General features: G+C 40.1%; 1 protein-coding gene across 5 annotated transcripts in view; it reads right to left on the minus strand.

The window, feature by feature from the left end:
• The window catches only part of ZNF106 (zinc finger protein 106), a 67,001-nt gene extending 52,814 nt beyond the window's left edge, over positions 1-14,187 (minus strand). For 4 of the 5 annotated variants that reach the window (XM_086710461.1, XM_086710459.1, XM_086710458.1 and 1 more), the window contains exon 1: positions 14,035-14,186. The gene's annotated coding sequence lies outside the window, so the exon portion shown is untranslated. Of the gene's footprint in view, positions 1-14,034 lie in introns of all 5 variants that reach the window. The other variant, XM_086710460.1, reaches the window with a different exon arrangement.
• Positions 14,188-15,421: the final 1,234 nt, after the last annotated feature.

A 15,421-nucleotide genomic window follows, 5' to 3' on the forward strand; every position in this document is an offset into this window, starting at 1 on the left:
TTCTAAAATAAGTGTTTAAAGTTATATACTTCCCTCTAAGCATGCCATTAACTGCATCCTACAAATTTTTAAAGCATTTTTTAATAAACTATGTATATCAGAATAGTTTTAGATTTACAGAGAAATTGCAAAAATAGTAAAGCACCCCTATATACCACTCCTAGTTTCCTGTATTATTTATACCTTGCATTAGTATAACAGTTTGTCATAATTAATAAACCAATATTGATAATTATTAATTTAACTCCATATTTTATTTCCATATTTTTTTTTAAATGCTTATCTATTTATTTTTGAGAGAGAGTACATGCAAGGGGGGTAGAAGCAGAGAGACAGAGAGAGAAAGAGAGAGAGAGAAGCCCAAGCGGGCTTCACACTGTCAGTGCAGAGCTCGATGTAGGTAGGGCTTGAACTCATGAACTATGAGATCATGACTTGAGCTGAAGTCAGACACTTAACCAACTCAGCCACCCAGGCACCCCAACGAGATTTTTTACCTAATATCCTTTTTCTCTTCCAGGATTTCAACCAGGATACCACATTACATTTGGTCATGATGCCTCCTCAGGCTCCTCTTGGCTATTACCATTATCCCACAAATTTTGATGCTGTATTTTCACCATCCAGTTCAAATCACTATCTCTCTTGTGATTTCTTCATTGATATAGGTTTAGAAGTTTAACTGAATTTTCAAATATTTGTGGGATATTTTAGTCATCTTGATTTCTACTTTAATCCCATCATGGTCAAAGAATATATTCTATATTATTTCAATCCTTTCAAATTTATTGAGACATGATTTACAACCTGGTATCTGGTTTATAAATACACTTGGGGAAAAGAAATGTATTCTGTAGTAGTTGGGTGCAGATCTATACTGATTTTTTTGTTTCTTTAGCTATCAGTTATTGAGAAGAATGTTAAAGTCTCTATGATTGTTACCTATTTTTAAAAATTTTTTTTAGTTTATTTTGAGAGAGAGTGAGCATGAGCAGGGGAGGGGCAGAGAGAGAGGTGAGAGAGAGAATCCCAAGCAAGCTCTGCACTGTCAGCACAGAGCCTGACATTGGGCTCAATCTTATAAACTGCGAGATCATGACCTGAGCCAAAACCAAGAGTTGGATACTTAATGAGCCACCCAGGCACCCCTTTTCTTTAATTGTATCAATTTTTGCTTGATGTATTATGAAGCTGTGGTGTTTGGCACATATGTGTTTATGATAATGTCATGAATTGACATTTTTATCATTATGAAAAGACCCCCTTAACTCTGGCAACACGCTTAATTTTTTTTAAGCTCATTTATTTTGAAAGAGACAGCAAGCAGGGTAGAGGCAGAGAAAGATGTGGGAGAGAGAGGGAGAGAGAGGGAGAGAGAGGGAGAGGGAGAGAAACTCGAGCAGACTCCACACCCCCAAAACAGAACCTGATGTGGGGCCTGAACCCATGAACTGTGAGATCATAACCTGGGCCAAAATCAAGAGTCAGATGCTCACCCGAGTGAGCCACCCAGGGGTCCCAACACACTTTATCTTGAACTCTACTTTATCTGACATGAACATAGCCATTCTAGCCTTGTTATGCTTACTGACTGAAAGACACATTTTTCCATGCATTTACTTTTAGCCAATCTGTCTGTATGCACTGAATCAGAATATCTATTCCATTATACTAAATAAAATTCTTGATATGGGGCACCTGGGTGGCTATGTTAGTTGAGCATCTGACTTCAGCTCAGGTCATGATCTCACAGTTCATAAGTTCAAGGGCCTGATTGGGTTCACTACTGTCAGCACAGAGCCAACTTCAGATCCTCTGTCTCCCTCTCTCTCTCTCAAAAATAAACAAACACAGGGGCTCCTTGGGTGGCTCAGTCAGTTGAGCGTCTGACTCCTGATTTCAGCCTGGGTCATGATCGCATGGTTCATGGGATCACACCCTGTGTGGAGCTCTGCGCTGACAGCATGAAACCTGCTTAGGATTCTCTCTCCCTCTCTCTCTGCCCCTCCCCCACCTCAAAATAAATTATTTAAAAATAAATATTAAAAAATTGATATGGTTGGATTAGGTCTACCGTTATTTCTGTTAGGCTGTACCTGTCTTCTTTTGGATTATTCACTTTAATTTTTCTACTAGCTTTTTAGCAGTGCTTCTTCACATTTTCTCTACCATGAGTGCTCCAGGAACTACAAAATGCACCCTATCATTTTACCCTGTACTCCGTGTTAATAATTTGCCACTTCAGGGGGCACCTGGGTGGCTCATTCAGTTAAGCGTCTGACTTCGACTCAGGTCATGATCTCACGGTTCATGAGCTCGAGGCCCACATCGGGCTCTGTGCTGGCAGCTCAGAGCCTGGGGCCTGCTTCAGATTCTGTGTCTCTCTCTCTCTCTGTTCGTCCCTTGCTCACACTCTCTCCCTCTAAAAACAAATAAATATTTAAAAAAAATTTTTTTAGTGGGAATGCAAGTTGGTGCAGCCACTCTGGAAAACAGTATGGAGGTTCCTCAAAAAACTAAATAGAACTACCCTACGACCCAGCAATTGCACTACTAGGCATTTATCCATGGGATACAGGTGCTGTTTCAAAGGCACACATGCACCCCCATGTTGATAGCAGCACTATCAACAATAGCCAAAGTATGGAAAGAGCCCAAATGTCCATCGATGGACGAATGGATAAAGAAGATGTGGTATACATATACAATGGAGTATTACTTGGCAATCAAAAAGAATGAAATCTTGCCATTTGCAACTACGTGGATGGAACTGGAGGGTATTATGCTAAGTGAAATTAGCCAGAGAAAGAAAAAAATCGTATGACTTCACTCATATGAGGACTTTAAGAGACAAAACAGATGAATATAAGGGAAGGGAAACAAAAATAATATAAAAACAGGGAGGGGGACAAAACAGAAGAGATTCATAAATACGGAGAACAAACTGAGGGTTACGGGAGGGGTTGTGGGGGGAGGGATGGGTAAGGGGCACTAAGGAATCTACTCCTGAAATCATTGTTGCACTATATGCTAATTTGGATGTAAATTTTAAAAAATAAAACTTAAAAAAAAAAAGGTTACATAAAAAAAAATAATAATAATAATTTGCCACTTCAAGTACATTTTACAAACCTTGTAGCCATATAGGTCAATTTACCCCCAACTCCCATTCCATGCTTTATGGTGTATGTTTTATATCTATATGATGTGATGATCTCCACAAGATGATGCATCTTTATTAAACAGTTGTATGTTGTTTTAAGAAATTAAAAGGACAAGATTTGTATTTATCCACTTATTTACTTTTTCTGATGTTCTTCACTCCCTGATGAAGAGTCAAGTTTCCACCTGGTATCATTTCCTTTTAGACCAAACTTTAGCATTTCTTGTAGTGCAAATCTGCTAGTAATGAATTCTCTTGGTTTTCTTTTAACTGACATTATTTTTATTTCACTTTCATTCTTGAATGCTATACTACTGAATCTGTAATTCTGGATTGTCAAGTTTTTCTTTCAGCATTTTAAAGATTTTCTATTCTTTCTGGCCTTCATGATTACCCTCCTGTATATAACATGTTTTCTTTGGTTGCTTTCTGGATTTTTCCTTTTATTTTTGGCTTTCAACAGTTTGACTGTGAGGTACCTAGTCATGGTTTTCTTCATTGTTAAACTTATGGTTTGCATGGTTTTGTCTTTATCCTTCTTAGGGTGTGCTGAGCTTACAGAATCTGTCAATTTATGCCTTTCACTAACTTTGGGACGTTTTCAGCCCTTACATTTTCAAGTATTTTTTCTTCTTCCCCATTCTTTTACCTCTCCTTCTGGCACTCCAATGTAGTATGTTGGTTTTTTTATATTGCCCACAGGTCCTTGAGGATCTCTTCCTTTTTCTCTTTTACTCTTCTTCTGCTCTTCATACTGAGTAATTTCTATTGATCTTTAATTTCATGGATTCTCTCCTCAGGCTTCTCCATTCTGCTTTTAGCCCAACCAGTTTATTTCCAGTTTCGTATATTTCAACATTAGAATATCCATTTGATTATTTAATACTCATTTTTTTTAAATATTTATTTTTGAGAGAGAGCATGTACAAGTGGGGAAGGGCCAGAGAAAGGGGGAGACAGAGTATCTAAAGTGGCTCTGTGCTGATAGCAGAGAGCCTGATGTGGGGCTCAAACTTAAACCGTGAGATCATGACCTGAGCTGAAGACAGACACAACCCACTGAGCCACCCATATCCCCTAATACTCATTCTTTATGAGTATATTTTCCTGTGCATCATTTTCCTTTTCTTTACTAATACATATTTTTCAAAAGTTTCAAATCCTTTCCTGCTAATTCCAACATTTGAGTATTTTAAGATTAAGATAGTCTTTTAACTTGAGAATAGGTTACATTTCCCTGATTCTCTGTATATGAGTAATTTTGGAATATATGCTGGATGTTATAAATGTTACTACTGTGGAGACTCTGAATTCCTTTATATTCCTCTGAAGAGTGCCGATTTTTTTTTTTTTTTAATGTTTATTTTTGAAAGTGTGTGTGTGCGCGCGCAGGAGGGGCAGAAAGAGAGGGAAACACAGAATCTGACGCAGGCTCTAGGCTCTGAGCTATCAGCACGAGCCTGACGTGGGGCTCCAACTCACAAACCGTGAGTTCATGACCAGAGCCGAAATCTGATGCTTAACCGACTGAGCCACCCAGGTGCCCCAAAGAGTGATTTTTTTTTTAATTTATTTTTGTTTTAGTAGGTATGTAAATTGGTTGACTCAAACTGCAAACTCTGTTTCTTAGGTAGATGAAATCTCAATTCAGTTCTTTCACCCTTAGCTGAACTTCTTAGAGTCTGTTCTACACATGCATAGTTCCACACTCTGTCAAGATTTCAGTAGAGTTCATTCACAAGAGTCTGAGGCTTCTCTATTTTCCAGGATTCTCCTTTTACTTCCCAATAGGTGTGTTTGCCTAGAGCCTTATCTTTTGGTTCTTCAGGCCAAAGACACTAGAAGTTTAACATCAGAAATTTAACCACCCTACCTGGCACAGGCTGCAGCCATGAAAATGGGAAATCATGTGCATCAGTTCCTCAAGTGTTAATTCCCTTCCAGAAGCTGTTTGCTCTGGGTAACTCTCCAGTGATTTTAGTTGTTTTATGTACTTCTGATTTAATAGCTGTTATCTGCAGGAAGGTCTGCCAGTAGGAGCTTACTAAGCCATGATCAGAACTAGACACATGCTTACACTTTTCAGAGCCTTCAACCTGACTGAATGGCTCCAGGCAATGTTCAAGCAGGTGAGGGAGATCAAAGAAGACATGCCCCTCAGTCTTGTGATGGAGTGGGAGGCCCTAGGGCTAGTGACAAATCTGCTAGGGTCTAGGATGATTCTTGAATGGCAGATGTCTTTCATGAAATGGCTCAGGATTCTAGTCTACTTCCATTTCACCTCAACCTAAACATTCACTTCTATGATTCCTTCAACCATACAATGAAAAAGCCAAGACCATACACTCTAAGTTTATTTATTTACTTATTTTGAGAAAGAGAGAGAGAGAGAGAGAGCGAGCAGGGGAGGGGCAGAAAGAGAGGAAGAGAGAGAATTCCAAGCAGAGCCCCATGCAGGACTCAAACTCATGAACTGTGAGACCATGACCTGAGGCGAAGTTGAATGCTTAACCGACTGAGCCACCCAGGTGCCCCAAGACCATAAGCTCTTATGTTTTATGCCTCAGTTCCTTACTTTTAAAAGCCCCTTGGGGCGCCTGGGTGGCTCAGTCGGTTGAGCGTCCGACTTCAGCTCGCGTCACGATCTTGCAGTCCGTGAGTTTAAGACCCACGTCAGGCTCTGTGCTGACAGTTCGGAGCCTGGAGCCTGTTTCAGATTCTGTGTCTCCCTCTTTCTCTCTCCTCCCCCACTCATGCTCTGTCTCTCTCGTCTCAGAAATAAATAAAGGTTAAAAAAAATTTTTTTTAATTAAAAATAAATAAATAAATAAATAAATAAAAGCCCCTTGGCCTGGGTGGCTCAGTCAGTTAACTGTCTGTCTTTGGCCTAGGTCATGACCCTGCTCTTCCCAAGTTTGAACCCCGTGTCGGGCTCTGTGCTGACAGCTTAGAGCCTGGAGCCTGTTTTGGATTCTGTGACTCCCTCTCTCTCTCTGCCCCTCCCCCACTCACATTCTGTCTCTCTCTCTCTCTCTCAAAAATAAACATTAAAAATAAATAAACAAAAAATAAAAAAGCCCTTCAATGCATCCAAGTATTTAAGATCAAAAACCAAAATACTTAACAAAGTCCTCCAAAGAGCTGTTTCATATGCTGGTCCCCCTCCCTGGAATGTTTTTATTCCTTTCCATCTAGGTAACTATTCATCCTTCAAATCTCAGTCCAAATGTCATTTGCCTGGGGAAGCACTCCCTGATCTCTCAGATTAGGCCATACTACCTCATACACACTTCTCTCCTAAAATCCTGTGCCTCCTTCATACCACTTATCACATCTGTGACTATTTCTGAGGCAGACAGCAGAGCAGCAGTTCTCAACCATATCAGACACAATACCCTCTTTTTTTCCCCTAAAATGTTACAGGAATTTTCATTCATCCATAAATATGAGACATGATTATAACAATCCCCAGTACGGGGCGCCTGGGTGGCTCAGTTGGTTAAGCGTCTAACTTCAGCTCAGGTCATGATCTTGTGGTTCGTGAGTTCGAGCCCCACATCAGGCTCTGTGCTGACAGCTCAGAGCCTGGAGCTGCTTCAGATTCTGTGTGTATTTCTCTCTCTGCCCCTCCTGTTCATGCTCTGCTTCTCTCTCTCAAAAATAAATAAGAAAACATAAAAAAAAAAAAAAAAGGAGAAACAATCCCCAGTATGCTCTTCAAGCAGCTGTCCCAAAGGTCACCATGGAATTTTTCTTTCAAGGTATTTATACCTTTTTATTATAAATATTTTATAAGAGCTCCTACCCTTAGTGAAATTCAGAGCGACTGTAACTTACTTACACATGTCAAATTTTAAATATCAATATAAGGGCACCTGGGTGGCTCAGTTGGTTAAGTGTCCAACTTCATCTCGGTCATTTTCTCACAGTTCATGAGTTCCAGCCCTGGATCAGACTCTGTGCTGTCACCATGGAACCTATTTCAGATTCTCTCCCCTCCACCACAGCCTGCCACCTCCCCTGCTGGTACCCTCTCTCTCTCAAAAATAAATAAAACATTTTTTTAAAAAAATTAAAAAAATAAAATAATATTTATTTCAACATGTAAATGCTTGGGCATGACTATATTAGATGAAGACTATGAGTGTGAAAACTGCAAATACAGACTGATAAAAGCATGTTATATCGTTGATGAAAATACCAGGAACGTGATACGATCTTCCAAAATAGTGACCAACTCTTTGTAAACTCTGAAATAAAGAAAGTACAGGGGCACCTGGGTGGCTCAGTCGGTTAAGCGGCCGACTTCGGCTCAGGTCATGATCTCGCGGTCCGTGAGTTCGAGCCCCACGTCAGGCTCTGTGCTGACAGCTTAGAGACTGGAGCCTGTTTCAGATTCTGTGTCTCCCTCTCTCTGATCCTCCCCTGTTCATGCTCTGTCTCTCTCTGTCTCAAAAATAAATAAACGTTAAAAAAAAAAAAAATTAGGGGCGCCTGGGTGGCGCAGTCGGTTAAGCGTCTGACTTCAGCCAGGTCACGATCTCGCGGTCCGTGAGTTCGAGCCCCGCGTCAGGCTCTGGGCTGATGGCTCAGAGCCTGGAGCCTGTTTCCGATTCTGTGTCTCCCTCTCTCTGCCCCTCCCCCGTTCATGCTCTGTCTCTCTCTGTCCCAAAAATAAATAAACGTTGAAAAAAAAAATTTTTTTTAAAAGAAAATACGATCTCTTGATTTACACAGTAACTGTGCTCTATGCAAAAACAAAACAGAACAAAAAATAATTCATGTGTAAAACAAATTAGTTCTAAGTTCATGTGATCAGAAACAGATTTTCCACCTACATGAACATCCTCTGGGCCATTTGAAAGTGATGTAAAATGTACAACAGGTTTTTACTGTATAGGGTAGGGATGTTCTTTACATTGCAGGATGTCTAACAACCGGATCTTTATCCAGTAAAGTCAGTGTCATCCTCTCAATGATTTTGAAACTAAAAATACCCCCCAAATTTCCAAACCTCCCTAGGAGATGATCTCAAACTCATTAAAAACCACTACATTAGGGTAAAGGAAGATAGCAAGATCTCTATAACCAGACTGCTTGTGTTTGAAACCTAGCTCTATCACTTACTAGCTGTGTGTGATCTTGACCAAGTAGTTTAACCTTTTTGTGCTTTAGTTTCTACATTCATAAAACAAAAATATTATCAGAATCAATGTCATAGAGCTGTTACGAGGAATCAATTAGAAAATCCATATTAAGTGTGTGGCACAAAGTTGGTACCAAATCTTTGCTATAGTCATTAGTATAATTATTTGCTTAATGACTGTCTCTCCCAATAGACAATAAACTCCATTACAGCTAGCAGGAATGTCTGTTGTGTTCATTATTTTATTCCTATGACCTGGCACACCATCTGGTATAGAGTAAGTACTCAATATTGAATAAATGAATGAATAAAAGTTAGCAAAGGTGTTTGGATATAAACAATAAAAACTGGAGCATAACCTTCAACCTATTATTTTAGGTTATGTTACTAAGATACTTCTATACATAAATGTCAAAATTTACCCTAATGACATACATACATATGTAGAATTTATCTAGAGAGATACCCAAGAAACTAGAATAGGTTTTGACTCTGGGAAAAAAACTGAGGGCATGGGGGTTGGAAATTCATTTTTCACTATAGATCTTTTTGTTCTTTTCAAAAAATTAAGCAATATACATGTATCATTGTTAATTTTTTTTTATTTTCTTTTTACTCACATATTTTTTAATTTTTTTAATGTTTATTTATCTTTGACAGAGAGAGAGAGAGAGAGAGAGAGAGAGAGACAGAGAGAGAGACAGAGAGACAGAGCATAAGTGGAGGAGGGGCAGAGAGAGAGGGAGACACAAAATCTGAAGCAGGCTCCAGGCTCTGAGCTGTCAGCACAGAGCCTGACACGGGGCCCAAATCCATGGACAGCGAGATCATGACCTGAGCCAAAGTCAGACCCTCAACCGACTGAGCCACCCAGGCACCCCTAACTCATATATTTTTTTAAACCTAGAAGACCTAAGGCACAAGAACTAAGACTGAATAATGCTTCTTTGTACAAAACTTTTTTGAAACTCCAGAAATCTGGCACAAAAACAGACACACAGACCAATGGAATAGAATAGAAACCCCAGAACTAAACCCACAAACGTATGGCCAACTAACCTTTGACAAAGCAGGAAAGAACATCCAATGGAAAAAAGACAGTCTCTTTAACAAATGGTGCTGGGAGAACTGGACAGCAACATGCAGAAGGTTAAAACTAGACCACTTTCTCACACCATTCACAAAAATAAACTCAAAATGGATAAAGGACCTGAATGTGAGACAGGAAACCATCAAAACCCTAGAGGAGACCTCTCTGACCTCAGCCGTAGCAATCTCTTCCTCGACACATCCCCAAAGGCAAGGGAATTGAAAGCAAAAATGAATTACTGGGACCTTATGAAGATAAAAAGCTTCTGCACAGCAAAGGAAACAACCAACAAAACTAAAAGGCAACCAACGGAATGGGAAAAGGTATTTGCAAATGACCTATCGGACAAAGGGCTAGTATCCAAAATCTATAAAGAGCTCACCAAACTCCACATCCGAAAAACAAATAACCCAGTGAAGAAATGGGCAGAAAACATGAATAGACCCTTCTCTAAAGAAGACATCCAGATGGCCAACAGGCACATGAAAAGATGTTCAACGTCGCTCCTTATCAGGGAAATACAAATCAAAACCACACTCAGATATCACCTCACGCCAGTCAGAGTGGCCAAAATGAACAAATCAGGAGACTATAGATGCTGGAGAGGATGTGGAGAAACGGGAACCCTCTTGCACTGTTGGTGGGAATGCAAATAGGTGCAGCCGCTCTGGAAAACAGTGTGGAGGTTCCTCAGAAAATTAAAAATAGACCTACCCTATGACCCAGCAACAGCACTGCTAGGAATTTACCCAAGGGATACAGGAGTACTGATGCATAGGGGCACTTGTACCCCAATGTTCATAGCAGCACTCTCAACAATAGCCAAATTATGGAAAGAGCCTAAATGTCCATCAACTGATGAATGGATAAAAAAATTGTGGTTTATATACACAATGGAGTACTACGTGGCAATGAGAAAGAATGAAATCTGGCCCTTTGTAGCAACGTGGATGGAACTGGAGAGTGTGATGCTAAGTGAAATAAGCCATACAGAGAAAGACAGATACCATATGTTTTCACTCTTATGTGGATCCTGAGAAACTTAACAGAAACCCATGGGGGAGGGGAAGGGAAAAAAAAAAAGAGGTTAGAGTGGGAGAGAGCCAAAGCATAAGAGACTTAAAAACTGAGAACAAACTGAGGGTTGATGGGGGGTGGGAGGGAGGGGAGGGTGGGTGATGGGTATTGAGGAGGGCACCTTTTGGGATGAGCACTGGGTATTGTATGGAAACCAATTTGACAATAAATTTCATATATTGAAAAAATAAAAAAAAATAAAAAAAATAAACTCCAGAAATCATTAAGAAGTTTGACTTGCACATATATTTTGAACTTTCAGAATGTTCATCACACTAAAGAGACCTATCGCAGTTTACTGATACTCCAAAAAAGTCTAATATAATTAGAAACTGAGTACCTATCCAAAAAGACATAAAGGGACAAGTAACATAACTACTAGGAGTAATAATAATTTTATATTTATATACCAGTTTATAGTTTACAAAATCTGGTGGAAAAGCATGACCTCTGAAGTAGACAAAAAATAGGTTTACTACCCCAAGTAAATTTTAATCTTTCTGAACTTCAAATTCCTTTTCTATAAAATGAGATACTACCACCTAGTAATCAGGGATTCAGTTTAAAAAAGAAGAAGCAATTTCTTGCTGTGAGCTTTTCTTTCTAAAGGTAATTATTTACATTTTCAATAGGTAACATGTTTCAAATTTTTAAAATAGAAATGGGTGTACAGCTGGTTTCAATGGAGAACTCCAATTTACCACCTGAACCCACTAATCAATGTCTATCTATCACGCACTACTATCACTAATAGCGGAAAAACTAGAGTATAGAGCATAGCCTATGACATTGTACCCAAAGTGTTTAACCTGAAACCAATCAAGCATTTACCTTACCTTTGTTAGCAGTAACAAGCTAAGTGATATCACTAGGAATCAATCAGTTAAATTCAGGTCATTGACAGGGTCTCTTCAACAAGTTATGATGAAAAAGAAAAAAAAAGTTAACTGTTCTAGATTTGAAAAGATTTCAAGAGACATAAAAGCCAAATGCAATGCATAAACTTTTATTGGAAATAGGATCAAAAACAGTAAAAAAGAAGAAATAAGTGGGGGGCAATTTGGGAAAATTTTTTAATTTAATTTTCTAAATCTTTTTTTTTTTTTTTGGTAATCTCTACACCCAACGTGGGGGTCGAACTCACAGCCCTGAGATCAAGAGTTGCATGGTCTTCCCACTGAGCCAGCCAGGTGCCCCAAATTTGGGGAAATTTTAATAAAGATTAGGTTTTAGATAATATACAAGAATTAGTTGTTTCGTGTGATTATGCTATTGAGTTATGCAGGAAAATGTTCTTTTCATTAGAGACATGTATTAAAGTGTGTAGGGGTGAAATGTCAGGAATAAAAGCAAATAGCAATGTAACAGCAGATTTGAAAAAGAATGATCAATTTACATGGGTTCAATATAGTATTTTCTCTACTTTTCTGGATGTTTAAAAGTTTTCATAAGAAATTCTTAAAAACTTATACAGAAAATAATTCCATTCCCACTCCTGTTTCTCAGCCACTTCAACTTCCAGTCACTGTTACCAGTTTCTTCTGAATTCTTCCAGAGATATTCTAGGTATATATATACACAAATAACCACAGTTTAAACACACACACACACAGTTGTGAAACCTCTTTTTCACTTTTTTTTTTTCACTTAATGTATCTTGGTTATTACTCAGTATTAGCACACAGAGGGCTGGCTCATTCTTACAAAGGCATACTTTACTTAACCAGTCCTCTACTGATGAACACTTAGGAACTCTAAATTCTTGATAGACTCTTTCAGATTAGAAGAGGAAAAAAACCCAACTGACTATAAGGTTTCAATTGGAGATAGCACATTCAATGTGCTTGTCTGCCTACATGTTATTTACTGGATACACAAATTAATCCTAAACTTCCCACTATGATGTTTGAATTAGGAAATGGATAACATGTATATTTCTCACAGAGCCATTCCTGGCCCCAGAACCAATTCATCTAGCATCTACCATTATTCCTTCCTTTTCTTGTACAGAAACCTCTTATACAGCAGACTACATGTGCTATGCTCTAAGCTAGATAAATAATTACTATTTGCCGTTTTTCCTTTTTAGATTCTCTTTTTTAATCAAAGCAACTGATTATGAACTAACTTGACCAGATTCCTTCACACCCTCTTACCACCTTCCAACCCATGCTGAAGTTCTCTTCAAAAACTACCTTGTACCTTTATTTTTCTTTAATTTTTTTAAATGTTTATTTATTTTTGAGAGAGAGACAGAGTGTGAGCTGGGGAAGGGGCAGAGACAGGGAGACAGAATCCAAAGCCCTGGGGCTGAGCTGTCAGCACAGAGCCTGATGCGGGGATCGAACTCAGGAGCTGAGACTATGACCTCAGTCGATGTCAGACTCTCAACCAACTGAGACACCCAGGTGCCCCTCTAGTACCTTTAAAAGCACATACCATTCTCTAGACTCAGGAGTTAACTCTAGAAACTGTAACTGTAATGTAGTTGCTTCCCAAAAGTGCTTAGAATATCTAACTTGGTGTAACAGGAAAAAGAGGAGACTTGGCATATGTGAATTTCACCACTTACCCTAGCTAGTTTAGCTTGAGCAAATTATGGTCAAACCCTTAGGTACCTCATCAGAAATATGCTTCAAAAATCCACTTGCCATTACAGTATCTCATCAATTTTTTGTGACACACCGGAGTGTACAATGCAGCAGATGCTAAATAAGTCCTAACTGAATCTAAATATTTCATGGATTCATTCACAACCAAACTCGTGAACAGGGCTTAGAACACATTTTAAGATTTCCCATGGCGTTTGGAATACTATTAGGCTTTTAGGAAGTTCTCACAAGTTATTTCGGCTTAGCTAAATTCGACATAAACCATTATGGTAGATAAAGCACCCATTTGCTAGGTAAGAGAAGAACTTCCCTTAACTCGGATGGTCCTAAGTTGCTAAGAGCCAAGGAAATCTCAAACTTCCCAATAAAATGGTTAGGCTGACTCTTAAAGATGATTAAATTGAACAGACTCAAAGCATTTGAGTGCAAAGCATCTCCTCCCCATAATTATGCACCGAGATTCAGACTAAATACTAGCTTGACACGTAGTAAGCGCTCCATAAATCGTAGCTATTATTAAGACGCATCCCAAACGGATAGAAGACGGAAGGAGGAAAAAGAACGGAGGCTGTCAGTCACAAGAGGTCGAAAGGTGTCCCTGGCCTGTGACCCGGAGGCCTTTAAGCACCTAGGTCTGCGGGATCCCTGCGGAACCGGGGGCCGAAGGAGGTCAGCGGCCTCCCCTAAAGGTCAAGGTTCTTGCAGGCACGTTTCCTGCCGGGGCTGGAAGTAGAGTCGGAACGCCCCCGCGAGAATCTGTATCCCGAAGCCAGAAGCACCGCCTGCCCGTAAACCGCGCGGGCTCCGGGAGAAGGGGGTTGCCCCTGTGCCGCAGCCTGCACGAGCAAAAACCCGGCCACGTCCTGCAGCCCCAAACCTTAGGCGCGGACCACCGGGACCCTCCCGTTCCGAAACGCCTCAACGCGGCCCGACCCTCGATACTCACACTCACAGCCGACCCCTCCTACTCCATCAGGCCGCCAAGATCCCGGCGAGGGGACTCCCTGAGGCCCCCCCACTCAGTTTTGGGTCCGGCGGCCCACTCCGGACCCCCTCCCCGCCGGGCACCGCCGCCGCCGCCGCCAGCGCGCAGGCGCACACCGCCACCGTCACGCTCCCCTTTTTTTTCCCTTTGCTGTCCGCCTTTCTCAATAATCTAGCTTTATTTGAACACATGAGAGTGAACAACGGACACAGGGGAAAGAAGCTTTACGCAAAAAGAAAGATCAAAGGCCGGCAGGCAAGCTTGAGGAAGTTACTCTGCTGCACTGAACTCAGTTGTGACTAGCCTTCCTCGTTCCTTTTTCTTTCTCTTTGTTCTTCCCCGGCCTTCCTTTTGCTTCTACTCTCTTCCTAAATCCCCAGCATTCCCTTTATGCAGTGGCAATTGTTTAAGCTACATTTCCAACCATTCCTGCCTTGGAAAATTTACTGAAATTTAATGGATGTTGCAGGAGCTTGAGGACAGACAGATATCTGAGTTCAAATTTTGATCTAGCCGCTAGTAACTTATGACTTTGGGCAAATTACAAGTTTTCTTGGAACCTCAGTTTCTTCACAGTTAAAATTAGGATAATGCTATCTCTCAGGGTGTTGCTAGGATTAAAAGACATAATATAGGTCACGTTCCTATCCATGAATGGGTGCCTGTCAGAGTGAACAATACATGAATACCAATGATTATATTTTTATTAATATTTAATATATTTCTTTATTAAACTTAGCCCATACACATTCCCTATTTTAGTGACTACAAATAATCAGATAAACCAAGTTACATTAGGATTAATAATGTTGTAAAGTGTTACTCCTCCCATATTATTGAGCTTCTGATAATGTCTATGTTTAACAAGACCTGCAATACCTAAAATCAAAGCAAGCACCTTCATCTATGTGTAAGTCCAGACTTGCTTAGAACCCTTTTTTTTTTTAATGTTTTTTTTTTGAGAAAAAGAGAGAGAGAGCACGCACACAAGCAGGGAGAGGGCAGAGAGATAGGGGGACAAAGGATCAGCCAGCTCTGCACTAACAGCAGAGAGCCTGATACGGGGCTTGACCTCACAAACTGTGAGATCATGACCTAAGCGACGTCAGACACTCGACTGACTGAGCCACCCAAGCGCCCCCAGATTTGCTTCTAAAGGATTGAGGAACTATTCTAATTGTGTGTTTGTGACATCACAATTCTTCTAAACACTCAAGGTCTGAGGTATGCTGCTCATTCTACTCTCCTTTAAAGGCATGCAATGGAAGGACTACTTTACCCTATAAGCTGAGGGCCATAGTCCAAAGAAAAGCTTGTAGAAGACCAAGGTCAGCCATTGGTGAGCATC

This window comes from Puma concolor, chromosome B3, assembly GCF_028749965.1.
Source record: "Puma concolor isolate L17-30 chromosome B3, mPumCon1.1.hap2, whole genome shotgun sequence".
Lineage (NCBI taxonomy): Eukaryota > Metazoa > Chordata > Mammalia > Carnivora > Felidae > Puma > Puma concolor.